General features: G+C 44.0%; 2 long non-coding RNA genes across 4 annotated transcripts in view; one reads left to right on the top strand and one right to left on the bottom strand.

The window, feature by feature from the left end:
• LOC309857263 overlaps window positions 1-27,018 on the top strand; it is a 60,742-nt gene that overhangs the window by 12,135 nt on the left and 21,589 nt on the right. The gene's annotated exons all lie outside the window — the stretch shown is intronic.
• On the bottom strand, window positions 217-16,578 carry LOC309857257. Of its 3 annotated transcripts, XR_014307582.1 has the most exons (4): window positions 9,729-9,775; window positions 5,239-5,316; window positions 1,175-1,251; window positions 217-242 (listed from the first exon to the last, which is right to left on the bottom strand). It is a non-coding gene; the product is annotated as an uncharacterized lncRNA (long non-coding RNA). The 3 variants fall into 3 exon arrangements; XR_014307581.1 differs by lacking the exons at window positions 217-242; window positions 5,239-5,316; window positions 9,729-9,775 and adding exons at window positions 15,056-15,227; window positions 16,508-16,578 and having other exon boundaries at window positions 995-1,251; XR_014307583.1 differs by lacking the exon at window positions 217-242 and having other exon boundaries at window positions 995-1,251.

Below are 27,018 nucleotides of genomic sequence, written 5' to 3'. Positions count from 1 at the left end.
CACAGCACACACACAGAACCCACTGGCTTCCTAGTCTTGCAGACAAAAGAGCATACTTTGTCACCTGGGAAATATGCCTGTCCCCAAACCACCAAGAGTCCTACCAAGAACCCCCAATCAGGGAGGCTCTCCAGACTGAAGATTGCAAGGGGGCCCCACCTGCCTTACCAGCTAGAGTTTTTCCCCAGGAAGAGACTGAGTCCAGAATACGTACCGCCTCCCTCTGTTGATGTTTCCTGAGGCTGCAGGCACAGAAAAGAGGACACCATGAGTCTCTGGCCGTGCTGTATACTTGTCTGCCTGTACTGATCTTTAGTTCTCTGAATGACATTAGGAAACCAGATGGAACACAGTGATTGAATCCAAGGCCCCAAGAGTGGGACCTGGATGCCTGTATGAAGTTATTTTTCCTGGGAGATGTGTCTACCCAGTCCACTCAGGATGGCAACTACAAAATTCTTCATCCAAGCAAGAGAAACTCTTGTGGATGGAAAGGATCATACCACAGCAATTCTAACAAGATTTGCTGTTGCCAGTGGTAAATATCCTCTTGAATCAGACGATGGTGGGCAGGAAACAACCACTCAGGACTCTCCGCAAAAGGGAAATTATACATATGTCCTCTCAAATGTGTATGTGTGTGTATACACACGTATGTGTATATATATGGATATGTATACTTATATAAACACACATATATTTATATGTATGTATATATATATAAGCATATACATATATATATACACGTTTATACATATATATGTATATAAAATTATATATACACATACATACACACACACATACAGTTTGAAATTCACTTTGGGGGTGCCTGTGTGGCTCAGTGGGTTAAAGCCTCTGCCTTGGCTCTGGACATGATTACAGAGTCCTGGGATTGAGCCCAGCATCGGGCTCTATGCTCAGCGGGGAGCTTGCTTCCACCTCTCCCTCTGCCTGCCTCTCTGCCTACTGTGATCACTGTCTGTCAAATAAAGTTATAAAATCTTTAAAAAACCATTTTACTTCCATGTACAAAAAATTTACATTAGGAAAATGAATTTTTTTATTATGTCCAATTCACCAACATATAGTGTATAATTTGATTGTCATCTGAATTTGATGAAAGAAACCAAGAAAGCAATGCTTGCTCCTTGGGGAAAAAGAGAGGCAACCTCACCTTGGCAACACTCTGGTCCTCTTCTTCTTTGGGCTTATGGCAAAGCGTCTCACAGACTGAGATTTTCTCAGACACATCTGGAAGGACATCAAGAATGTACCCATCAGCACATTGGTGGTGCTGTTCAAGATTAATTCGAGGAGGGGCGCCTGGAAACTCAGTTCTTTCAGCACTGGTCTTCCCGTCAAGTCATGCTCTCAGGATGCTATGATCCAGTCCCACGTGGGGGGCCCCTCCTCAGGGAGGACCTGCTCTTTCTCTCTCCCTCTGCCCTTCCCACCTGACTGTGCTTTCTCTCTCTCTCTCTCACTCTCTCTCTCTGAGAAATAAAATCTTAAAAAAATGAATAGCTCGGAGAGTATTGCTTGATATGAATGTGGGTTAGATATGTAAGGTCATTGCTTTTCTATCAATCTCTATCAGTAGATTTCTTTGCCTGCCATTGTGTGTAAGGCTGGATAATCAATGGGTATATATTGAAATATATCTTGTTTCTATTTTCACCAGTCTATACCTCTGGGGTGGGCAAATGCTGAGTGAAGGCATGCTGCTGGTATTTCTCTATACCTATAATTTAGGCAGATTAATTAAATTAGCCAGATGTCATCAAAGACGTAATGTAAAAGAAAATGTGTGTTTTAGTACAAAAGCTTGTATCTAGACACGTTCTTCTCAGCTGTTTTGGAAAACTAGTTCTATGAATAAATACAGCATGTGCCCAGATGTATTGAAGTCAAGACTCGGGCCACGAGAAGGGAGTTTGAAGGTACATGAAGACAAAAAGAGACACTTCCATGGGCAAAGACCATGGAGATCACCTCTTCTTCCTAAGGACAAGAGAGAGCCTGAAGACACTGAAAAATCAACACGCTCTTCTGGGATCCATAGGAAAACAGAGGACACAGGGAAACCATGGCCCTCAGGAGACAAAAAAGGGAAAACAGGGGATCGAGCTTTCCTGGAGCAGACACTCTCTCGCAGAACACACCATTTTCTCAACCTCCCATGGAACATTCAGCAGGAGACCACATTCTCAGCCGGAAAACACATCCCAACACAATCAAAGAGTAGACTCAATACAACAGCCGCTCTCAGACCTCTATGAAATTCAACTAGAGATCAACAACAGGAAGAAATCTTGGGAGAATCCCCAAGGAGCTGTGATTTAAAAATACATTTCTGAATAACCCAGTGGTCAATGAAGAAATTTCAAGAGAACCTTTAAAATATTTTTCACCAAATGAGATGCAAATGTACCTTGACCAACATTTATGGAAAGGCAGGGCTTGGGGGAACTGATAGGACTGAAAGTCGTGTGTCAGAAAATCAGAGAGATGTAACATGCCTAGGCTTGCTTAGAAAACAAGGCAAGAGTGTAGTATCATAGAAAGCGAGCAAGAGAAAAAAATAATATTATTGCAGATACCATTGAAATGGAACATGGGAAATACTCAGACCTAATCCATTAAACTAAGACACAAGCTCATTCCTTGTAAATATCAGTGAAATGGATAAAGCTGTAGCCTGATGAAAAATGAAAGAATAAGAGAGGACGTACATTAACATGGGACACAAGAGTCATCATCACTACAGATCGTATGGAGGTTGAAAGGATTCAAAAGTAATATTGGGTATTTACTCCCAAAGATAGAGATGTAGGGAAAAGAAGGGCCATCTGTACCCCGACGTTCATAGCAGCAATGGCCACAGTTGCTCAACTGTGGAAATAGCCAAGACGTTCTTCAACAGACGAATGGATAAAGGAGATATGGTTCATATATACAATGGAATATTATGCCTCCATCAGAAAAGATGAATACCCAACTTTTGTATCCACATGGACAGGACTGGAGCAGATTTTGCTGAGAGAAACAAGTCAAGCCGAGATGAACCATGAGAGACTATGGTCTCTGAAAAGCAATCTGAGGGTTTTGGAGGGGCTGTGTTGGGAGGCTGGGTGAGCCTGGTAGTAGGTATTATGAAAGGCATGTATTTCATGGAGCACTTGTGTGGTGCATAAACAATGAATTCTGGAACAGTTAAAAGAAATTTAAAAAAATAAATAAAAATTGTTTTAAATAGGATGAATACCCAACTTTTGTATCAACATGGACAGGACTGGAGGAGATTATGCTGAGAGAAATAAGTCAAGCAGTGTGAATTATCGTATGGTTTCCCTTACTTGTGGAGCATAAGGAATAACTTGGAGGACATTAGGAAAAGGAAAGGAAAAGTGAATTGGGGAAAATCAGAGGGGTAGATGAACCATGAGACACTGTGGACTCTGAGATACAAACAGGGTTTTAGAAGTGAGGGGGATGGGTGAGCCTGGTGGTGGGTATTAAAGAGGGCAGTATTGCCTGGACCACTGGGTATGGTGCATAAACAATGAACACTTGGAACACTGAAAAAAAAAAAATCAAATCAAATTTTAAAAAGTAAAGTAATACATGGAAAAATCCTAGGATGGCTTAAGCAAAAAGGCCAATTCCTTCCAAAACAGAAACTCTCAAGACCCACGCAAAGGAAATAGATTGTCTGAATTGGCATATATCAAAGACAGTGAATCCACAGTTCATACGTTTCCCAGAAAGGAGGTGCCGGCCCCAGGTGGCTGGACTGGTGAATTCTATCAAATCTAACAAAGCATAAGAGCCTTGCTGTGTCTAATCCAGCCATCACACTCTTAGGTATTTATCTAGTTGAGCTGAAAAATTATGTTCCTATGAAAACCGGCCCAGGAGTGCTTCTATCAGCTTTCTTTAGGAACACCACAACTCGAGGCAACTAAGTTGTCCTTCACAGGGTGAATGGGTAAACAACCAACAATATCCCCATACAATGAAATAGGATTCTGTAAAAAACAGAGCTGAACTTCAGGGCATGTAGTCGGCTCTCTCAGTTAAACACCCAACACTTGATTTTGGCTCAGGTCAGAATCTCGGGGTCAGGAATTTCAACCCCGTGTCAGGTAAGCTCCATGCTGAGGAGGAGCCTGCTGAAGTTTCTCTCTCCTTCTTCCTCCTCCTCTCCCCCACACTTTCCCTCTTTCTCTAACTAAAATAATAAAAGAAAAGAAAAATAATTCAGGTGTCAAGTCACAGAAAGATATCAATGAATGGTAACTGTATAGATAGAGGAGAAAGCTGTCAGTGTGGAAAAGCAACATGGCTTACAGTTCCAACTCTATCATATTCTGGAAAAAGGAAATCTAGAGCGATGACAAACCATCAGCGGTTGCTCTGATTCCTAGAGAAAGTGCAAAGGTATTACTAGGTGAAACACAGGATTTTTATGGCAGTGAACCTACCCTATAAATGGTGGATACAGGACTTTGCCCATTTGTCAAAACCCATACTACTGCTCAACACAGAGCAGGCCTTAATAGCAATGGTGGAATTCAGTGAATAATATCTCTAGGCTGGTTTGTTATTTGTGACGAATGTTCCACAATGATGAAGGTTTTGATACTTGTGGAAAAGGTGCACTATGGGATAAGGGGGATAAGGGAACTTTTTTTGATTATCTCTTCACTTGTTAGGATACTCTAAACTTACTCTAAGTATTAAGGTCTATTGATTAAAAATTAAGAAGAGATCTCTTTGGCTAGTGTTTAACAACACACTCATGTCCAAATGTTAGCTTCACTATACCTACCATTTAACGTTACCAAACTCGAGGTGCAAATGCAGCTTTATTCTTGTGGTTATAAACTCATGAGTGACCAGCTGAAATTCAATGTTCACAAAAATAATATGGCTTGGTATCTTTGTCTGAAGTATGGGACACTCACAGGCTAGTATAATGATACAGCTTCTTTTTTTCTTTTCTTTCTTTCTTTTTTTTTTTTTTTCTAGCAACAAAGAGAGAGTGTGAGCAGGGGAAGGGCATGGGAATTGGAGAGAGAAGCTTAAACAGCTCCATACCCACCATGGAGCCACACATGGGGCCGAGCTCCGGTCCCTGGCATCATAACCTGAGCCAAAATCAAGATTTGGACATCACATAGGTGCTCCTACAGTAATTATTCTTGAATCCGATTCATGAATAAATTCCCATGGTACCTTCATGGGATCCATCAGTGGGTTGTATTTTTATATGATGTTTCCATCTTCGGGCCCATAGCTGGGTGAATTTCTCACCTGCAAAGGAAGGAAATGTCAACATTTGTGACAACCTGGATGGCCCTGGAGGACATCATCTTAAGTGAAATAAGCCAGACCCAGTTAGACAAATATGGCATCATGTCACTTATATGGGGCACCTCCAATAGTCCAATACGTAGAAGCAGAGAATAGAATAGGGGCTTGGAGGAGCAGCAAATAAGGGGATATTGATGATAGAACAAAGTTTCAAAGGTACAGAAGAAATGAGTCTGGAAATGGACCTTGCAACATGGGGCCTGGGATTAAGAACCCTGTATTCCAGGCTTGAAAATCAGTAAAATGTTGGAATGTAGGTTAAGTGTAGCTTAAGTGTCCTTTACTACCACAGGAAAAGATGGGGGAAAGCTCTAGCAGACACTGTATGAGACTATAGAGAAAGACAGAAGGACACTGTCATTGAGAGTGAGGGATTGGTGACTTGCCAAGAGTGACTATACTGAGGAGTGGGAAATCTGGGACAGGAATGGAGTCGAATCCTTGGGGAGAGAGATCCCTCAATACTTGAGATCTGCCCAGGGCACCTGAGATCATGCCCTGCAGTCCTGAACCAGGGCTTCCTCAGTTTAGTCCCATTCTCAAATCCTCCTGCCCCAAGTGGGAGTGTGGGAGACACTTGATGCCCTGGAGGAGGTGCCTGAGCCAACAGAACAGTCCAAATCCTAACTCAGCCCCCCACCACTGAGTTTCAATCCCCAACCTGGAACACAATGCAGATGGCCCCGTGAGAAACCCCTCTGAAGAGCCAGTGGAATCCAAGGGCCATCCACCCACAGCATTCATACTCTTAGCTCTCTCATGTGGAGCCTTCCCTGGGACCAGTGGACCACCCTCAGGGACCAGTGGTCTGCTGGGATCCCCAAGCTCATGCAGAAGCCAGGACATTCCAAACCAACTGTCCCATGATGGCTCTACTAAGAATCTGCTTCCCTTCTAAGGACTCAGCATCCCTGAGCCATTCCTGCCAGTTAACTGGTAAAATGGCAACCTGGCTTAGTGCTTTGGTGGTTGAAAAAATCAAGACAGGGACCTTCAGTGTCTCCTTGGTTATTGATTTGAGTAAGTCTCCAAACAGCCTGGACGAAGGGCTGGCTGGCACAGAGTGAACAGGGGCTGCACAGGCTCTCAGTGGGCACCTTCCCTGTTCCTTCCTCCCTCCCCCAGGCCCAGTCTCTATAGACTCCTCATTCTTCTCTACACCCTGAAGTGGCAGGGGACCATGTCCCACCTCCTTTCAGGGGAACCCTCTGGGGCACCTGTGTGGCTCAGTGGGTTAAGTGTCTCACGTCGGGTCATGTCGTGATCTTGGAGTCCAGGGATCGAGCCCATCCCCTGCTTCTGCACTCAGCTTGGTGCCTACTTGTCCCTCTTCTCCTCCCCACTTTCCTCATAACCAATGACCGTTCTCTCTCTCTCCCCCTCAAATAAAATCTTCTTTCAAAAACCGGGAATATACAAAGGACCCATAGGGAGGGACCCTTCTAAACCCGAGCCCCGCGAAGCTCCCCCTCTCATGACACTCCATGAGGATCACCCAGACCTGTTTGCATTTATCTCTCCTCTGCTCTATACTCCTTGGAGCCTGAGAATCGGTGACCTTTCATTGAGACTAGATTCAAATCTAGGCATGACATTCTGTTGCTTGGTTAGGAAGCAACCAAATTGCTTGGTCCTTGGTGAGGAATCTCATCAGTTGTTGACAATATGTAAATAATGAAGTCCTATCATTGAAAACCAAGCACCCTCTTAGTTCTATGTTGATTTCCTTCTGGTCTTGCTGTGTGATGCCAGGTGTATATATTCATTGAGCATGGACTCTCTCCATGCTTGCACTTACTAGCCAACAATGGGAGAGCTCTTTAAGAAGGCAAGGTCCCCACTGGAGCATGGACACTCCCTGACCCTGAGGGATAAGCCTGTCAAAACAGAGACGATGGACACCAGGCTGTTACGAGCATTTGAGTTCTTATTGGTCAGTGTCCCTAAAGTGTGTAATTCACGGCATTCAAGCATGTTTTTAGGGCTTATGGGGGAGAATGTTATCCAATATGCTACACTAGGTCCCCAATTCTTCTTTCTTTTTTTTAGTAGGCTCCACACCCAACATGGAGACTGAACTCATGACCCTGAGATCAAGAGTCAAATGCTCCCCTGACTGAGTCAGCCAGGAACCACCCTTTATGATCCCTATTCTTATTCTATTTGTACCATGCCCTGAAAAGGGACCATGCCATGACACTGACCACTCTCTATCTCAGCTCTACAAGGCAATCGCAATGAGGGCAGTGGAGGGAAGGCTAATCATGAACCGGTTCTCTGAGTCCATTTTATTGTCCCAGGAGTGTCCCTGGGCTCACAGGATTTCTGCATTACTAGGTCTTACTCATACTGAAAATGCCATCAAATACGATGAAAGGGTCTCCTCAGTTCTGACTGGACTGAGGTGTAGCCCAGCAATGAAACAGAGTTTGACTGGGTTGTCCTAAAGTGTGCCTCCAAACCCTCAATATCTTTGAACTAACCAGGCTTTCTATGTCCCTTTCCTAGTAAGGACTATGGCAAGGTCTGTACTTGTGGGGCTCAGGAGCTTCTGTGGCCTATGTGACCCCCGAGATGACCTCATAATGCTAAACAGCACTGGGGATTTCCCTTGGCTCAGGTAATTCCTGACGTACACACTGTGACTACAGCTCTATGCACAGACACTAATGAATCCATGTCTGAGTAGTCAGTGCAGTTCAGTTCAGTAGTTAGAGCATGAACCCTGGGACCATAGGCCTAGGTTCACCTCCTGGCTCCTTTACATAGGAGACCATGAACCTGGTCACATTCATCCCTATGCCTACGTTCCTCCACCTGGGAAATACGGAGAGTAAACAAAACATCCAATATGTGTGTGATGAGCATTACTGAATTAATGCATGTCACATGGTCTGGGAGGCTCATTGGAGGGTATGGATCTTGTCTGAGATCTCACAATTTCACAACTTCCAGAGCTGGGTCACATCTGGGCATTTGAGTTCCCAGACCATTGCTTTGTGGCACAGCTGCTTTGCCTAAATACAAGTGTTTGACCCTAACACAATTTCGTTTGGATGGATCAGAGGTATCAAGAAGTCAATAAGGAAAAAACAACCAATTGCTGATTCCCTGAATACACTCTCTGGGACCCTTGGTCAGAAATAGTCATGATTATTCTCTAGATTGTTCCAGTTGCCTGACTCATGGTCAGCAGGCCAAATGAGAGGAATCCCAGGGTAAAGGATGGCAGGGTCACTATTGCAAAGTCTAGTGTTTTAAAGCATGTGAAACAATGCCACCTTGCATTATGTATTCCTCACACAAACATAAGTGCCTCCAAACAACATATGAGTTCCTGAGGCCATTGTCACAGAAGAAAACCATAGCTTAGCTGTTGGAAAGAGATCTGGAGGAAAGGTCAAGAGAACTAACAAACACATCCCATCAAAACCACTCTAATGAAGACTCTTTCTGCTTTCGAGCTACCATCCTATGGGCAAGTGTACATGTTTATCCACTTACACGTAAAGTTTGTCTCTACTCATGGTCTCCACCTCCCATCGTTCTTTGTGCATTCCTAACAATCTATGTGCTTGGGTATCAATCACTCATTAACACAATTCATTAACTAATTAGCCATCTTTCACCATATGTTGAAAGACTGGCTATTCATTGTGTAACTGAGGACAAAATGTCCTTATAGTTTCACTATACTTACTTCTGGGGAACTGAAAAGGATGGGGGATAGCATATGACCTAGACAGCATATCACCTAGAAAAAGTAATTTTGGATAACAGCCAAAAGGAGAAAGGGAAACATCTGCTTGGGGGTCATAAGTGAAATGTAGACTCTTCTCTTCTTTGGATCTCTTTGGGGCGCCTGTTTCTAGGAACAAACCAACATGTCCCCCAAATCCTGAAATACCCATTTTGGGATAAACGGTACAGGAAGACATTGTAAAACATGGATAAAACAATCATAAATATCCTCCATATCGACCTTTCCGGGTTCACTCTCACTTTCAGAAAGGAGGAATGGGAATGTATAATTTTGGACGTTAAAAAGGCGTAAATTAAAATAGATGTTGCCATGTTTTCTCCCCTAGGGAAACCTAGTTTGTCAAGGGTGAGGTGCAGGATATCAAAGGAAGGAGTACATTTTTCAAAATGGAGGACAAAAGTCAAGGCAGCTAGCTTGGTAGAATAACCAAAAATATAAATCAAGGGATAAAACTAAACTATAAAACATTTGTATAACTCTGAATGACAAGTTGGAGAGAGAAAATTTTCAAAGATGAGAGAATAGTTGGAGGAAGAGTGAACTATCTGATTAGCAGCAAACAGCAGTCAGGAGATCTGTAAGAACATACCACAACAGCAGCCACACAATCCAATCTTGTTCCCCATATAGAGAGCTCTAGGTGTCTCAATGACTCACTCAGCTCAAAGAGGGGCCGTTGGAAAGGACAGCAGAGGTGTATTTCTCGTCGCCATGGTGATGGTGTCATCATAGACCTTTCAGAGTCATCGCAGCTGCACAGCGGCCAACTCCTGCTGTCCAGACAGGTGGCTCTTCACAGACAAGGGTCTCACGTGAGAGGAAACACTTCCTTTCCAAAGTTGAAGTCTGGTCTCACACATTATCCCTCTGTTTTTGAAAAGAAATGACATGAGGGGAGGTGGCCTGCCCCCCAAATAGAGTCACTAGCCCATCTTTAGGGTGAAGAGAGGAAAAGAAACACATATTGAGAATAGATAGAGGTCCCATTCTTTTTTTAAAATGTTTTTTAAATTTATTTTTTATTTATTTTCAGCATAACAGTATTCATTGTTTTTGCACCACACCCAGTGCTCCATGCAACCCTTGCCCTCTCTAATACCCGCCACCTGGTACCCCGGCCTCCCACCCAGGCCCATTCAAAACCGTCGGATTGTTTTTCAGAGTCCATAGTCTCTCATGGTTCACCTCCCCTTCCAATTTCCCCCAACTCCCTTCTCCTCTCCATCTCCCCATGTCCTCCATGCTATTGTTTTTGCTCCACAAATAAGTGAAACCATATGATAATTGACTCTCTCTGCTTGACTTATTTCACTCAGCATAATCTCTTCCAGTCCCGCCCATGTTGCTACAAAAGTTGGGTATTCATCCTTTCTGATGGAGGCATAATACTCCATAGTGTATATGGATCACATCTTTCTTATCCATTTGTCCTTTGAAGGGCATCTTGGTTCTTTCCACGGTTTGGCAACTGTGGCCATTGCTGCTATAAACATTGGGGTACAGATGGCCCTTCTTTTCACGACATCTATATCTTTGGGGTAAATACCCAGTAGTGCAATGGCAGGGTCATAGCAAAGCTCTATTTTTAATTTCTTGAGGAATCTCCACACTGTTCTCCAAAGAGGCTGCACCAACTTGCATTCCCACCAACAGTGGAAGAGGGTTCCCCTTTCTCCACTTCCTCTCCAACACTTGTTTTCTGTCTTGCTAATTTTGGCCATTCTAACTGGTTGAATACTGTTATGCTGAAAATTAATTAAAAAATTAAAAAAAAAAACAAAGAAGATGTGGTCCATATATAAAATCAGAAACAGTGAAAACCCACCATTTGCACTGACATGGATGGAACTGGAGGGGAATATGTTAAGGAAAGAAGAGTCAAGCAGAGAAAGACAATTATCATATGGTTACACTCATCTGTGGAACATAAGCAATAGCATGAAGTGCCATAGGGGAAGGGAGGGAAATCTGAAAGGGGAGATGAAAGGGAGATGAACCATGAGACACTATGGACCCCAAGAACCAACCTGAGGGTTTCAGAGGGGAGAAGTGTAGGGGGAAGGGGTAACAGGGTGATGGGTATTGAGGAGGGCATATGCTGAGATTGGGTGTTATATATATATAAAGAATAGATCATTGAGCACTACATCAAAAACTAATAATGTACTCCTATACAGTGGCTAAATGAATATAATAAAAAAATTAAAAAAAAAATCTGGGGCACCTGGGTATTTCAGTGAGTTAAGCCTCTGCCCTTGGCCTGGATCATAATCAGGGTTCTGGAATTGAGCCCCACGTTGGTCTCTCTGCTTGGTGGGGAATCTTATTCCCCTCCTCTCTCTCTCTGCCTGCCTCTCTCCCTACTTGTGAGCTCTGTGTGTGTGTGTGTGTGTGTGTGTGTGTGTGTGTCAAATAAATAAATAAAATCTTAAAAAAAAAAAAAATCTATCCAGGTTTCCATCCAGGGGCTCGTAGTATGGCTCCGGGGGTCATGATGGGCAGCAAATGGTACATGCATCAGCACATGAAAAAGGATTAACGTAAAATATTTGTTGCCAAGTTATGATCACATCCCTTAAATATATCCCCAATTACCAATTTTGTGAAATAGATCGGTGTATATCTTGATCTTATTTAATTGACCACAAATGTCCCCTATTAATTGGACACCTTTCCTGAGTTAACTGTAACATTAAGACAACACATGTCCTTTGAAATCAGGTATAAGTTGATAATAGACTCAACATTCTCCCCACGCCCAACAAGGAAATTGTGGATGTCATCTATAACGCACATTGTTTCATTTTCTTTTGAAGAAAGAAAGGAAGCAAGGTTTCTATCTCAAAGACAGGCTTGCTTCCCTTGGTGGTAGATGGGACCACTTTCTCCCTTGTGTCTCCAAGAAGGTTCTCCAAAAGGCCTTTGGACGGAGCTAGGGCACAGAGAAGCTGTCAGGACATTGGAAGTGCTGCTCACTTATTACTCAGGGAGATTTGCTTGGTGTGGACATGGGGCAGGAATGTATGCATATCGTTGGTTAACCAGCAAGGACTGAGCAGCTGCTGGAGCATCTTCCTCAGTGGTTGAAGGCAGGCGAAGAGAAGGAGCAGGAAGGAAATGAGAAATAGAGGCTTTGTCTTTCTAGCTAAGGGGAACTTAATCCATGTGAAATGGTCTATCTAAAAAAGGCAAACATTAAAATGTATGTTGTTTCAATGATGGAGTCCCATGATTCCTACCCATTTTAAAGCACAGCAAAATTACACTTATTCAAATGTTATAAGACCTTTTCAGCCTCCATGCTTTTTATACACAGCTACTGTATTCATCACTAGTCTATTGGATTTTTAACTTTTTTACTGTGATGAAGAATATATAACATTCATCCTTTTAATCATTTGTCTGTATACAATTCAGTGGTTTTAATTATCTTTACACATGTATATTCATCACTACTATCTATACCCAAAACTCTCTCATCCTATCCAACATAACCTCCATACCCAGGAAGAGATAACTCCATCTTCCCCACTGCTTCTGGCTCTTAATAACCTCTGTCTTTATGAGTTTGCCTATTCTAAAGACATTATATTAGTGGAATCATACAATATTGGTATTTCTGTGCTAGATTTATCTCATAGAGGATAATATTTCTTCAAGGTCCATACATGTTGGGCATATTTCAAATTCTTTTTTATAGGTGAATAGTACTTTATTGTGTGTATATAACACATTGTGATTGATCCATTCATCATTTGAGGGACTTGAGGGTTGATTCCACTTTTTGACTAATGTGAATAGTGCTGCCAGGAGCACTGATGTATGGATTTCTGTAGAATCCTGGCATGGAACCTCTTCGACCTCAGCCGCAGCAACATCTTCCTAGGAACAAGGCCAAAGGCAAGGGAAGCAAGGGCAAAAATGAACTATTGGGATTTCCTCAAGATCAAAAGCTTTTGCACAGCAAAGGAAACAGTTAACAAAATCAAAAGACAACTGACAGAATGGGAGAAGATATTTGCAAACGACCTATCAGATAAAGGACTAGTGTCCAGAATCTATAAAGAACTTAGCAAACTCAACACCCAAAGAACAAATAATCCAATCAAGAAATGGGCAGAGGACATGAACAGACATTTCTGCAAAGAACACATCCAGATGGCCAACAGACACATGAAGAAGTGCTCCATATCACTCGGCATCAGGGAAATACAAATCAAAACCACAATGAGATATCACCTCACCCCAGTCAGAATGGTTAAAATCAACAAGTCAGGAAATGACAGATGCTGGCGAGGATGCGTAGAAAGGGGAACCCTCCTACACTGTTGGTGGGAATGCAAGCTGGTGAAGCCATTCTGGAAAACAGCATGGAGGTTCCTCAAAATGTTGAAAATAGAACTGCCCTATGACCCAGCAATTGCACTATTGGGTATTTACCCTAAAGATACAAACGTAGTGATCCAAAGGGGCACGTGCACCCGAAGGTTTATAGCAGCAATATCCACAATAGCCAAACTATGGAAAGAACCTAGATGTCCATCAACAGATGAATGGATCAAGAAGATGTGGTATATATACACAATGGAATACTATGCAGCCATCAAAAGAAATGAAATCTTGCCATTTGCGACAACATGGATAGAACTAGAGCGTATCATGCTTAGTGAAATAAGTCAAGCAGAGAAAGACAACTATCATATGATCTCCCTGATATGAGGAACTGGTGATGCAACATGGGGGCTTAAGTGGGTAGGAGAAGAATCAATGAAACAAGATGGGATTGGGAGGGAGATAAACCAAAAGCGACTCTTAATCTTGCAAAACAAACTGAGGGTTGCTGGTAGGAGGGGGTTTGGGAGAAGGGGGTGGAATTATGGACATTGGGGAGGGTATGTGCTTTGGTGAGTGCTGTGAAGAGTGTAAACCTGGTGATTCACAGACCTGTACCCCTGGGGATAAAAATATATGTTTATAAAAAATAAAAAAAATTAAAAAAAAAGAAACACGCCAGTGAAAATTCACAAAAATTTTAATGTTTCAATGTTCTATAAGTAGCAAAAATTTGGAAGAAGGTAGAGTCATGATAGATTTTTGACCAATCATTTGGTAAACTTCTATTGAATTAGACTGATGTCTGTGTTAAATGGTATCTGTGACAATAAATTGTATCACCAGCCATCATTTGTCACCAGTTATGTTCTCACTGATTTCACAAACCTAGTAGGAAACCTAGTAGGAAAAGTACATCAGATATAGCCAAATATTTAACTCAACTCTTTTTTATATTGGTTTTGTTTTTCCGTCTGTAATAAATCTATCAAAGTTAAAAAAAAAAAAAAGAATCCTGGCATGGTGATGATACACAACACTATACATTTGTCACAACCCCCAGAATGTCAAAGCACAAAGAGTGAATTTTAATGTAAACCGTGGACTTCTAGTTAATAGAAGTGTATTGATATTGTTTTGCAAATTATAACAAATGGACCACATTCATGTAAGATGTCCTTAATGGATGAATCAGGGGGCATGGGTTATGGGAGCTTTCTATATTATCTGTTCAACTCTTACATTCATCTAAACCTCCTGTTATAAATAATACCTATTAATTTTTTAAAATCTGAAAACACTTTTTCAGTCAAAGATCTGTTTCAGCCAATGTTCAAAAATCAGCTAAAAGTCTATATGTTAACTAAAGATGTTGTTTACTGTTAAAAGGAAACCCATTCTTGAGTTTGAAAAGTACCTGTATTCTAGAGCTACAGCAATACTGAATGGCTTGCTCATTTATCTTTGCATACACAAGAGAAGAATGTGGCTTAACATTTTTATGGTTTTCTCTTAAAGATAGGCCAGGGAATAAAATAGAATCATTATTCTTGAATGAACCTAATGAGTCCATTTCCACAGTACCTTCAAGTGGGTCATCTATAGGGTGCCCTCTGTTGTGTGGCCAGAGGTAGAGTTTCCTGAATCACTGCTTAGGACCAGTTGATATTCTTCACCTTATGTGAACATTTCTTCTTAATCCTTGAAGCAAGATCCCAGGAAATGCATCACAATAGAGAGAACTGTGGACAACTTGCTGGCAGAAGAACACAGGGAAATGGGTGATCATCTATTCCTAATTCAATCCTTTCATCCCATTATCCACCTGCTGCCCGCTCAGTAGAGCCTCCTGAATCCAAGTAGGACTTCTGGAGTTCTTGTGGTTGGCTATACGCTTAGAACACCCTATAGACAGATCCTGTGATCAAATACTTTTATTTCACTAAGGCATTAGAGAAATGCAGCAAAGGGCACTATCCATGACTGATGGCCTGGGTTCAAACTCCATTTAGAAGTCACAAGTGCCTGAGAAAGTGACAAAAACACTCTGTGTAATTCCCTGTTCTGAGATGTTCAAATGTGAATATGGCCTACTTTTTTACTATTATGTTAAGAGCCTAAACATAATTAAATACAAGAAAGCCTTATTACAAAAAAAAACAAAAAAACAAAAACAAACAAACAGATGACTGGTGTTTCCTAATTGCCCTAAGTGTTCAATCCCTGAGTGACTGCAAGAAGGAAATAGACACTTGGTAGTGGTTGAATCCAGAGAGCGGATTTGGATGGCTCCACAGCAGGGAGGAAGGAAGCTCCCTCTTAGCTTTTACATGGGAATGATGTTTCACAGCTCGTGGACAATACAATACATGTGACCATCTCCTGTAATTCCCAGGTGGGCCCTAGTGAGGTGGGTGAGGGCAGGGCAGAGGCTGTAAGCCTTATTCTTATTTTTTTTTATAAACATATATTTTTATCCCCAGGGGTACAGGTCTGTTAATCACCTGGTTTTCACACTTCACAGCACTCACCATAGCACATACCCTCCCCAATGTCCATAACCCCACCCCCCTTCTCACAACCCCCCTCCTCCCAGCAATCCTCAGTTTGTTTTGTGAGATTAAGAGTCACTTATGGTTTGTCTCCCTCCCAATCCCATCTTGTTTCATTTATTCTACAGTGGGAGGCCCTGAAATTCACAGAGATGAACTGACATGCCAGGAGTTACCATACAGATGAGGATGGGGTCCAGGACAGGAATAGAGTTGTTTCCCTGGGGAGAGAGATCCCTGAACACCCAAGACCTGCCCAGGGCACCAGAGATCATGCCCTGTCGCCCAGAACCAAGTCTCTTTCTTGGACGCTCCTGCTGGAGGAGGTGCCTGAGCCAACAGAAAAGACCAGATGCTAATTCAGCCTCCCACCTCTAGGTGTTAATCCATAACCCAAAACACAAGGCAGTTAACCCCAAGGGAAACCCCCTGGAGTGCCGGTGGAAGACCCACTGTGGCCATCCTCCCCCAGCATGCACATCACCAGCTGTGTCACGTGGAGCTGGAGCCTTCCCAGGGACCAGTTGGCTATGCTTAGTGACCAGTGAGTGGTCTGCTCAACTGCTAACTGACTCAGAATACGGAATATTCCAAACCAACTGTCACAGGATGCCTCTGCAGGATGCCAGATGGCCTCTGCAGGATGCCGGAGCAGTTACTGTGAATAAACTGTGAAAGTGGCCATCTGCATTGGTGCTTTGGTGGCTTAATAAATTAAACCTGTGACCTTCAGTGTCTCATAGGTTGATCTGAGAAAGTGTGCAAATAACCTGGACTATGGCCTCAGAGTGAACAGGGGGTCTGAACACTGGCTTGAGTGGGCAACTTCCCTACTCCTTCCTTCCAAAGAGTCTCCCCAGATCCAGGTTCTACAGACTTTTCTCCCTTACTAGTTCCTATAGGGGCAGGGGACAATGTCCTGTCTCCTCTTAGAGGGCCCCCTTTATACCCAGAACCTGCAGACCCCCTCCCCAGGACACAAACCAAGGATCACAAACCAGACATATTTTCCTATTTTCTCTTTCACTCAGGAAAACTCTATGCTCATCAGCTCCAAACTTTCTGACCTAGCATGGCCCCACTTCAAATCTAAAATTTTGCCCACACCATGCCCCAGACATCCAGAATATTACTCAGCAATTCCACACAGTTGTCTCATGCCTCAGTCTTCATATTTCCAAAGCTGAAGACAAAGACAAAAGAACCTCTAGAACCAGACCCCTGCTGGAGCAATCTCGAGAGTGGAAATTGATGGGCAAATTGTGCATGTCCAGAGTCACCCAAAACAGGAAAATAGCAGTGTGGGGGAGTACATGGGCCAGAACCTGACTTTACAGGATTTCCTTCTAGCAGGGTGGGCCTAGTACACCTGACTCAGTCCAGCTCCCTGCCTGGACCATTCAGGGTTTCTTGACACTATTCAGTAGTGATGTGCATAAAAACGAAGACCAACCGTATGATAACAAGTAAAGGGGATTTATTCAGAACTTGCTAGAGCAAGGGAGTCAGCCACTATCACTGCATTTGGGCAGAGATTCAAAAGCAGGAGAAGAGTGCAGAAACATTGTAGAGCCAGAAGGAAAGTCTTCAGGGATGCCTGATTAAAGCCTCTTGGCATAAGGAAGCTGAAGTCAGGAATCTAGCAGCAGGACATCCCATGTCTTTGTCAGGGCTATTGTATATGCTGGGCCTCAGGTGCAAAAATGGAGAAAAACCAGGCTCAGTCTGTTACAAATCATGTGCTGGTCCTTCGGGGCCAATTGCTACAGAGGTTATTTGTTAGCTTTCTGGACTGGATGCCCCAGATAGTGGTCTGATGTCTTAAAAGATGAAAACTGTAGATAATGGGTTGGTTTCCTGGGCTACACATGTCAGGCCACAGTCCTATTTTTATATATATTCAGGGCACTTTCTTTGGGGTCTTCCATGTGTCTATCCCCCATTTTGGTCCTTATCTCACTTAGGAGAGGTTGGCCTATTCAGACAAGACCAGAGATCCCACACTTCACTGCTGGACATGGTCTAGTCATCTTCATGGGCAACTGTATTGGAAGGTCTTCTTGACCATGCATGTGATGAGAGAACATCTGTATAGATGCTTGTAAGACTAACACTGGCTAGAACACAATGGACCAGCACGATGACCACTATGAAGACAAACAAAACAAAGAATATGTTGATAGTCTGTATAAGGTGCTTCCAAACCAGGAAGCCCTATTGCCCAACCCAGGCCAAGAGAACAAATCCCATAAGGCATGAAGATCAACCTTAATGCCAAACAGCTTCTTCTTTAAGACATTTGAGAACCTGTTTTACCTGCCCTCCTTTATGGGGTCAAGCACAAAAGGTGTAAACACTAACACAGATGCCACCACATCCTGCCAACAAGAAATCTATGGCAATGGGACAACTGTCAAATGCCACCAATATGCTGAGACTGATCCATATTCCATCTCGGACAAAAATTGTATTATCAGTAAATTTTGCCAAAAGTAGAGATAGGTTTCTTTCTTTTTTTTTTTTTTTTAAGAGATCACAGGTAGACAGAGAGGCAGGCAGAGAGAGAGAGAGGAAAGCAGGCATTATGCTGAGCAGAGAGCCCGATGTGGGATCAATCCCAGGACCCTGGGATCATGACCTGAGCTGAAGGCAGAGGCTTTAACCCACTGAGCCACCCAGGCACCCTAGAGATAGGTTTTTTTTTTTTTTTAAACATAATGTGTTTTTCTTTCTTTTTTTTTTTTTAAGATTTTTATTTATTTATTCGACAGAGAGAGAGATCACAAGTAGGCAGAGAGGCAGGCAGAGAGAGAGGAAGGGAAGCAGGCTCCCTGCTGAGCAGAGAGCCCAACGCAGGACTCCATATCAGGACCCTGATTTCATGACCTGAGCCGAAGGCAGCGGCTTAACCCACTGAGCCACCCAGGCGCCCCCTGGAGATAGGTTTCTTATAGGCTTTCTTATTTTTGCAGTTTTCACCAAAGGGAACATTGCTCTAGTTTGGGGCATGAATAGTAATTCCCCCAAATTGTGTGCCTGAGTAACCAAACATGGCCTCCTTTTGGAGCTCACCCAGGAGTTGGAAATTCTGGTATTGGTGATTCCTTTCATTTGATGAAATCTGAATTGCCCAGAGGGATTTCCCATGGGGACCAGAGCTGGATGGCGCATCCCACAGTCAGAAACACAGAAGAGGTATAGAGTATGTTCTGACTTTAAAAGGATAATAATTAGTATAATGATTATAATAAGACAAAAGGAGTAAAGGGGTCATTCTGGGTGAATGGCAGCAAGGGATTTAAGTAAAATGAGAAGAATAATTTTAACTAAGCAGATACAAAATGAAAAAAGAAGGAAGGGGCACCTGGGTGGCTCAGTGGGTTAAAGCCTCTGCCTTCAGCTCAGGTCATGGTCTCGGTGTCCTGGGATAGAGCCCTGCGTCGGGCTCTCCGCTCAGCAGGGAGACTGCTTCCTCCCTCTCTCTCTCTGCCTGCCTCTCTGCCTACTTGTGATCTCTCTCTGTCAAATAAATAAATAAAATCTTAAAAAAAAGAAAATTAAAAAAGAATGAAATGGATGACTTGACCCAATATCTTGTGTGTTACATGCCTGCTTCTCAAATGAACGATTTGGCTCAAATCAGGTTGTGCAGAGTTGGTCTTAAAGACCCAAGTCATCATTGGTGAAGTTGTGGGGAATAATAATTGAGATTGTGATGAAAGTACACATGAGAAGCAGATCTTTTTTTTTTTTTTTTTTTTAGGGAGAACAAAGAGTTTAGGTTTAGAGGATTCCCAAAGAAGTGGTGATGGTTGGTTGAAATAGAACATTTGTATATCTCATACCTTGAGCCCCCATAATGGCAGTTGGCCACCTCTGAACACAGGTCAATTAATATGGACTCTCTAGCCAGTGGAAAACCAGAGAGAGTACTCCCAGGACCCAACATTGACATAGTGGGAGAACTTTAGCTGGTTTCATAGAGGATCTTCATCTCAGTTCATCCCGGTGGATGACAGTCTGCTGAGATCATTAGTCTCCTTGTCTGTGAGGCTGGCTCAGACAAGATTCACAAGAGCCTATGCATGGTTCTATGCTCAGATTCTTCTTCTTATAACTCACAACAGTTTTACACAGCACAACACAACATTGTAACCAAAAGGACAGCCTAAGGGGACAAAAAGGAATGGTATGAATCCACCAAGGAGGCAAACAAATGGGTCCCCAAAACAAGCCCCAGGTGCCAGCCTGAGTATCAACAGCCTAGGAACTCACTGCAAGAGAGCAAATTTCAGATTCAGTGCTCACTCATAAGCTTTCTTATTTTTGCAGTTTTCACCAAAGGGAACATTGTTCTAGTTTGGGGCATGAATAGTAATTCCCCCAAATTGTGTGCCTGAGTAACCAAACATGGCCTCCTTTTGGAGCTCACCCAGGAGTTGGAAATTCTGGTATTGGTGATTCCTTTCATTTGATGAAATCTGAATTGCCCAGAGGGATTTCCCATGGGGTCCAGAGCTACATGGCACATCCCACAGTCAGAAACACAGAAGAGGTGTTGAGAAGCTGCATGCAGCAAGGCCAAGGGGCCTGGTGGGCACCACACAGGCTTGAAAGCTGTGGTTTTGAAGCAACATGCAGCTAGACAGGGTCTAGGCAGGAACTCTGGGATGACCTGCCCAGTAAAGAAAGGTCAATCAAATGACAACAGGAAAAGAACACCCAGAGCTTGCTAGAGCAAGGGAGTCGAGCCACCATTATGTGCACTTGGCAGAGACTCAACATCAAGCAGAAGAGTGAGAACTCATGCTAGTGGGAAAAAGGGAAGGCTTCAGCTATGCCCTGATGGGAGGTTATTGGCACAAAGAGGGTCTAGTGAGGTGGCTGGAAGGGAGGCATCCTCTGTGGTTGTTAGAGGTGCATACTTGGTTGTTTTATGGTCAATTGGTTCTTTGTGGGGAGTGGGGACAAGAGTTAGGGAAGCTCTCAGATAGAATTATGGCCATTTGAGGCCCACTGTTGAGAAGGACCTGGTGCAGAACCCTGGCCATTTGCTATGTACAGCAGCTAATCTCCTTCCAAGTCTGACATACATAGTAAGCCTGCTTTCTCTGCTGACACCAAGGATTGGGTCCTGGATTGGTTGTGGACAGAAACCTATTTTCATGTACGGTCTGCCTACGGCCCATTTGTGTGCTCGCTTTTTCATGCAGACTGGGAACCAGAAACCAGGAACATGCTGAGGAAGTTGTTGAGCAGGGCTGAAGAGAGAGACCATAAATTTGAAGATTTAAGAACATCAAGTTCCTGGATGAGCCCAGGTCCTGCAGGATGAGAATCATAAAAAGCACGAAAATAGAAAGTAAGCAAAGTTACAAAAAGTAGCTTATCAATAAGAGAGAGGAAGGGTGCCTGGTTTCTTCAGTTGATTAAGTGTCTGAATCCAGGTTTTAGCTTAGGCAATCGTCTCAGGGTCCTGGGGCTGAGTCCCCTGTCAGGATCTGCACTCAGCACGCTGTCTGCTTTGGATTCTCTCTCCCTCTTCCGCCCACCCTCCAACTCATGTGATCTCACTCTCTCTCAAAATAAAATAATTCATTAACAAAAGAAAATAAAAAGAAAGAAAAGAAAGAGTAAAAAGGAATGAGAGACGAAATAATGGCACACGGATTGAGGATCTAGTGTTCTGGGTCTTCCCAGTCTGCAAAATAGGCTTCTCTGTGCAGAGCAATGGTAACAGACATGGCCTTCCTTTGGGAAGGGAAAGGGGAGAAAGAGGACTCAGGCCACTGCTCCTAGGATCATGTCCCTGACCTCAGAACTCAATTTCTATCCTCAGCGCTACAGTCCCCCCACCTCACCAGCTCCAGAACCATGATCCCTTTAACCCACTGATAACGAAGGTGTCCAGGGTCTCTGGGCCTCTTCCAGCTCTTACATTTCATAACTGGGACCTGCAACCAATGCCTGTCATCCCATTCTTTCAAGAGGCAGCCAAGGTGTTGCCCATGACTTTCTGTCCCCATGATTTCATGCCTTCCTCTGCTCCCTCCTGCTATGCTCCCTCATCCTTCCCCGAATCATGAATTTCTTCTTTCCCTTCTCCTCTCACCTCCAACAACCTGATTGTTCTGTGAAATGGCAACAGTGGTGCAATGATGATGGGTTTACTGCCATCCTCCCTAGTCCCTCAGTTGACCCGTGAGCCAAACCAGCCAGCATGGAGATGGTTTCCATGGGCCTGGGTTGTGCTAGGCATGAGTGTGACAGGAAACTGAGCAATAAAGGTACTACCCTATGCCTGGGCTGATCATAGACACCGGAATCATACTTGAGTGTTACTACAGCCATTAAGTGTCCTAGCCTAGAGTGCCAGGGTGTGCGACCAGCTCAGCAGCTTTCACATATGCCTCTGGAATTCCAACCAGTCTATGACTATATCCAAAGGCTCTCCTGTTTTGCATTGAGGAATGCAACCTCACAGCTCCTTAGGAAAGAGAATCTTAAATATAAAATAAGAAAAGAGGATTACATACAGAGCACCTTCAAGGCCCAGAGGCAGACTACTTCTTACTATTATTTCAAAAGAACCTACCATTACAGGAAAGGAACAAAACAGAGACTGAATCTGGGTAGCTCAGTCATTTCAATGTCTGCATTCTGCTGGGTTTCTGATCCCTGGGAGCAGGCCTGCATTAGGTTCCTGGCTCAGCCTGGAGTCGCCATCTCCCTCTCCCATGGCCCCTCCCCGCCAATCCTTCACTCTCTCTAAAAAAATAAAATCTCTCCATGGCTGAAAAACAGAAAGAAATCCTCTAATACATATACTTCATCTTTTTGATTTCCTACCTCCCACTCTTGGTCTACAAAGTAGCTGCTGTAACCTGCCTATTCCCAGGAACCCTCTCCCCTTAGTTCCTACCTGAGTGTAGTTCCCTACCTGGAGAGTCTTCCTCCTCTGAGCTGACTTCTAATATCATCTCCAGGCTCCATTCTATAGAGACACAAGCATGAGCAGCAGGTTGTTAGAGAGAGGGGCTCCCTTGCACCTACTGCTCCAGCAGAGGTCAGGCTGGCTCACCTGCCATCACCTGTTCTTCCTCCTAGATCCTCAGACCTGCCCTGGGCTCCCTGGAGTCAGAGCCCTTCAACAGACATTGAGCACAGCTGCTAACCCTCAGGGAGAGGAAGGATGCCCCTTCACATGGCACTTCCCTGTCTCCATGGGATTACAATAGCTCTCACCCGTGCACGGATCAACCTGTGATCCCAACTGTAGTGGAAACAGTCTGGGTTAGATGGGGTCCATGAGCAGCCCCTCTGCCAGACTCAGAACAGGTGCCCAGGGGAGCTGTCTGTGAGGATGAAAATGTTCTGTGTTGTAAACATGCATTATGGGGCACCTGTAATTTAGCTGATGTGATGAAGGATGGGACTGTTTAGCTTTGTTTCCTGGAATTAACTCACACGTGAGCAGACATGTCTTGCTAGGGGCAGGGACACTTCACTGTCCTCAGGAGCCCATCCTTCTCTTCCTGGTCCATACTAGAGCCTGGGCACGCAGTTAGCATAATGTGGGTGGACATAGACCACGACAAGCTGAAGAGGGAAATTTCTGCCCCTGAACTAGACCTTAATCCAGACTGTATCAAGAGAGGCTGCTCAGAGCTAACCATTTGGGGGAGAAGGAATGAGGGAGATGCTGCTCGTGTCCTTGCAGTGGCTACCAGGTGCAGGGCTCCTGTCCCCATGAGTGGAAGGACACAGAGTTTGGGTGTGTGAACTCTCAGATCATTTTAGAGAAACCATCAAACTGATGTCCTCTGGGCCATAAAAGGGAGGAGCAAGAAGCACCCCAACCGTGGGATCAGCTCCCATGACTTTGCTAAGTTCACCATGCCTGGAGTCTGTGCCCCTCTCACCTCATGTGCACCTAGAATGTTCTACAGCTGCCATAGCCACATGGTATGAGATCTCTTCAGCATAAATATGTCTGCAGGCCAGATAACCCTTGGCCAACTGCGTGTAGACAAGGACTGGTTGTCAAGTGAATTCCAGAAGCAGGTGAAAAGTAAAAACTCGCCCCTCCTAGCCCTGGGTGGTTCAGGCTGTGAGCCTCCGTGTGTCTGGCCTGGTCCTGGTTTCATCCCCACTGATGTGTCTAGGGTGGGGGAACAGGAGACCTGACTGCATTCTCTGGATCTCCCTAATTTCCATGATTGAAAGAGCCTGTTTTGTTGCACAGGTGGCCGGAGAAGAGGATGGAACGAGAAGCAAGCCCCTTCCCTGGGGATTTAGGAAGACGTCCATACAGTGCTCACACCCGCCGTGACAGTGTGACCTGCCTCATCCCTGCTCATGAGGAGCCCGAGTGGCATCCTCAGGGTGGGCAAGGCTGGGCCCAGGCAGTGATCCTGTACTGATTCACCTAACCTTGCAATCTTGGCATGCCCTCCCTCTCTCACATGGCCTGGCTGTCCTTTGTGCTGTCCGTCTGCCCCTCCCCCCACCATCCCCTCTACCTCCTCCCTCTAAAGTTCTAGTCCATGCCCCTGGATCATGCCCTCACCCTTCAATGCAGAAGGATCTGATGGAGCCAGGACTCCTTAGAGCCTAACTGCTGCTCTCACTTCTCTATTGGGTTGCACCCAGCAGGCATTCTCTTTCACACTACCAAGTGACCATGATCTAGAGACAAAGGATTTCTAGAACCTGCAGGCTCCCACTTCTCAGATTCCCTTCAGAACAGGGTGTGGTAACCATCTGCCCTTGGGACCACCTGCCCCAGCTCTCCCACTAAGAGGAAGAATATTCTTTCTCAGGCTCCTTTCATCAGAAAGGTGTGGGAACAGAGGAGGGGCAGAAGCAAAGAATCCATGGGGAGAAAAATCCCTTTACCTTAAAGTATGTGAGAGAGCAAGGACCCTGGGATCACTGTAGTCTCATGACTGGCAAGCACCCCACAGTAGGAGGATCAGGAACAAGGTGTAAAAGTATTTTTGATTCCAAACTCCGTGTAGAAATGTGTGGGTCTTCTGCAATTGCATTACTGGGTATTTACCATAAAGATACAGATGTAGTGAAAAGAAGGGCCATCTGTGCCCCAATGTTTATAGCAGCAATGGCCACGGTCGCCAAACTGTGGAAAGAACCAAGATGCCCCTCAACAGATGAATGGATAGGAAGATGTGGTCCATATACACTATGGAGTATTATGCCTCCATCAGAAAGGATGAATACCAAACTTTTGTAGCAACATGGACAGGACTGGAAGAAATTATGCTTAGTAAAATAAGTCAAGCAGAGAAAGTCAGTTATCATATGGTTTCACTTATTTGTGGAGCATAAGAAGTAACATGGAGGACATGGGGAGATGGAGAGGAGAAGGGAGTTGAGGAAAATTGAAAGGGGAGGTGAACCATAGAGACTATGGACTCTGAAAAACAATCTGAATGTTTGGAAGGGGCGGGGGGTGGGAGGTTGGGGGAACCAGGTGGTGGGTATTGGAGAGGGCACGGATTGCATGGAGCACTGGGTGTGGAGCAAAAACAATGAATATTGTTACGCTGAAAATAAATAAAAAAATTTACAAAAAAATGTAGGGTCTTCCCCTAGAAATGGAGAGGTGGGAAATGGTGCATGAGATTTTGGGTTAAAGAGCCTCATCTCAGTGCCAGGCTCCCCAAACACAGGCACTAGGACCCCGCTGTCATTCAGCACCCCCTCCAGCCTCCCTTTTCTCTGAGGCCAACTGAACACCACAGGAGTCCATCTCTTTAGTCATGATTGATCCCACTGTCTGCTCAGAGGTGAGACCCATCATTAACTGAAGTCATTCCTGACAGACTCAGGGGAATTCTGAAAATGCTTTTTCCTCTCAGGACCCTGGGAACATTTTTCTGTGTGGTAATGGGATTTTTCAGATGAAACCAGGTCTATTTGGTATATGATAGACTACACACATATTTAAGTCGTACAATGCCGTAAGTTCTGACATACATATGCACCCATTAGGCCAGGGGACAGGATTTGCTTTTTCTTTTCCTAAATGGTAAAGTTCACACCAACAACTGTGCTATTTAGGGAGACATAATTTCTTGGAAATATACACACACAGAGAGACACACAAAACCACATGCCCACTCACAATCACACCTCGTCAGTTCACACAGAGACACACTCCACCTCCATTCACACAAACTCACTACGTGAATGCTACACAGCCGCAAAGACATGACCATGGTTCTCCATGTGGAAAACCCATTGTTTCAACACACCTCTGATCCCCATTCCAATGGGAACCCAGGATCTGATGGTGCCCCTGACTAAAGATAACAAGAGACGTATTCCAGAATACATACCTGTTTTGCTCAATCTGGGTGGCACCTGCAGGTACAGAAAAGAGGGCACAATGAGCCTCGGGTCATGTTGTATACTGTCTGTCTGCTAATCTTTAGTTATGTCAGTGACAATAGGAAACCAGAGGGAACCCAGTGCTTGGCTCCCATGGTAAGCAAACAGGATGCCTATAGGAAGTTGTTTTTCCTGGGGGATGTGTCTGCCCAGTCCACCCAGGTGACTATAAAATTCTTCATTCAAGCAGGAGAAACTGTTGCTGAGGGAAAGAATCCTATCACAGCGATTATAACCAGGTTTGGTGTTGCCAATAGTAAATGTCCTCTCAAATCAGATGATGGTTGGCAAGAGACAACCACTCAGCACACTCCCCAAAAGAGAAATTATATATGTGTCCTCTCAAATGTGTGTGTATGTGTATGTGTGTATGTATATATGTGTGTATATACACATACACACAAACACTCATACAGTTTAAACATTTTATTTCCATATACAAGCCATTTATTTATTTAGCCGATGTTTTATTATTTTCAATTTACCAACATATAGTATGTTATATGCTTTTCAACTGAATTTGATTAAAGAAACCGAGAAAGCAACACTTGTTCCTTGGGCAAGGACAGGCAAGCTCACCTT

The sequence above is a fragment of the Mustela nivalis genome, assembly GCF_964662115.1.
Source record: "Mustela nivalis genome assembly, contig: HAP1_SCAFFOLD_568, whole genome shotgun sequence".
Classification (NCBI taxonomy): domain Eukaryota; kingdom Metazoa; phylum Chordata; class Mammalia; order Carnivora; family Mustelidae; genus Mustela; species Mustela nivalis.
The sequence above is the reverse complement of the archived record's forward strand: the minus strand, read 5'-3'. Positions and strand labels throughout refer to the sequence as shown.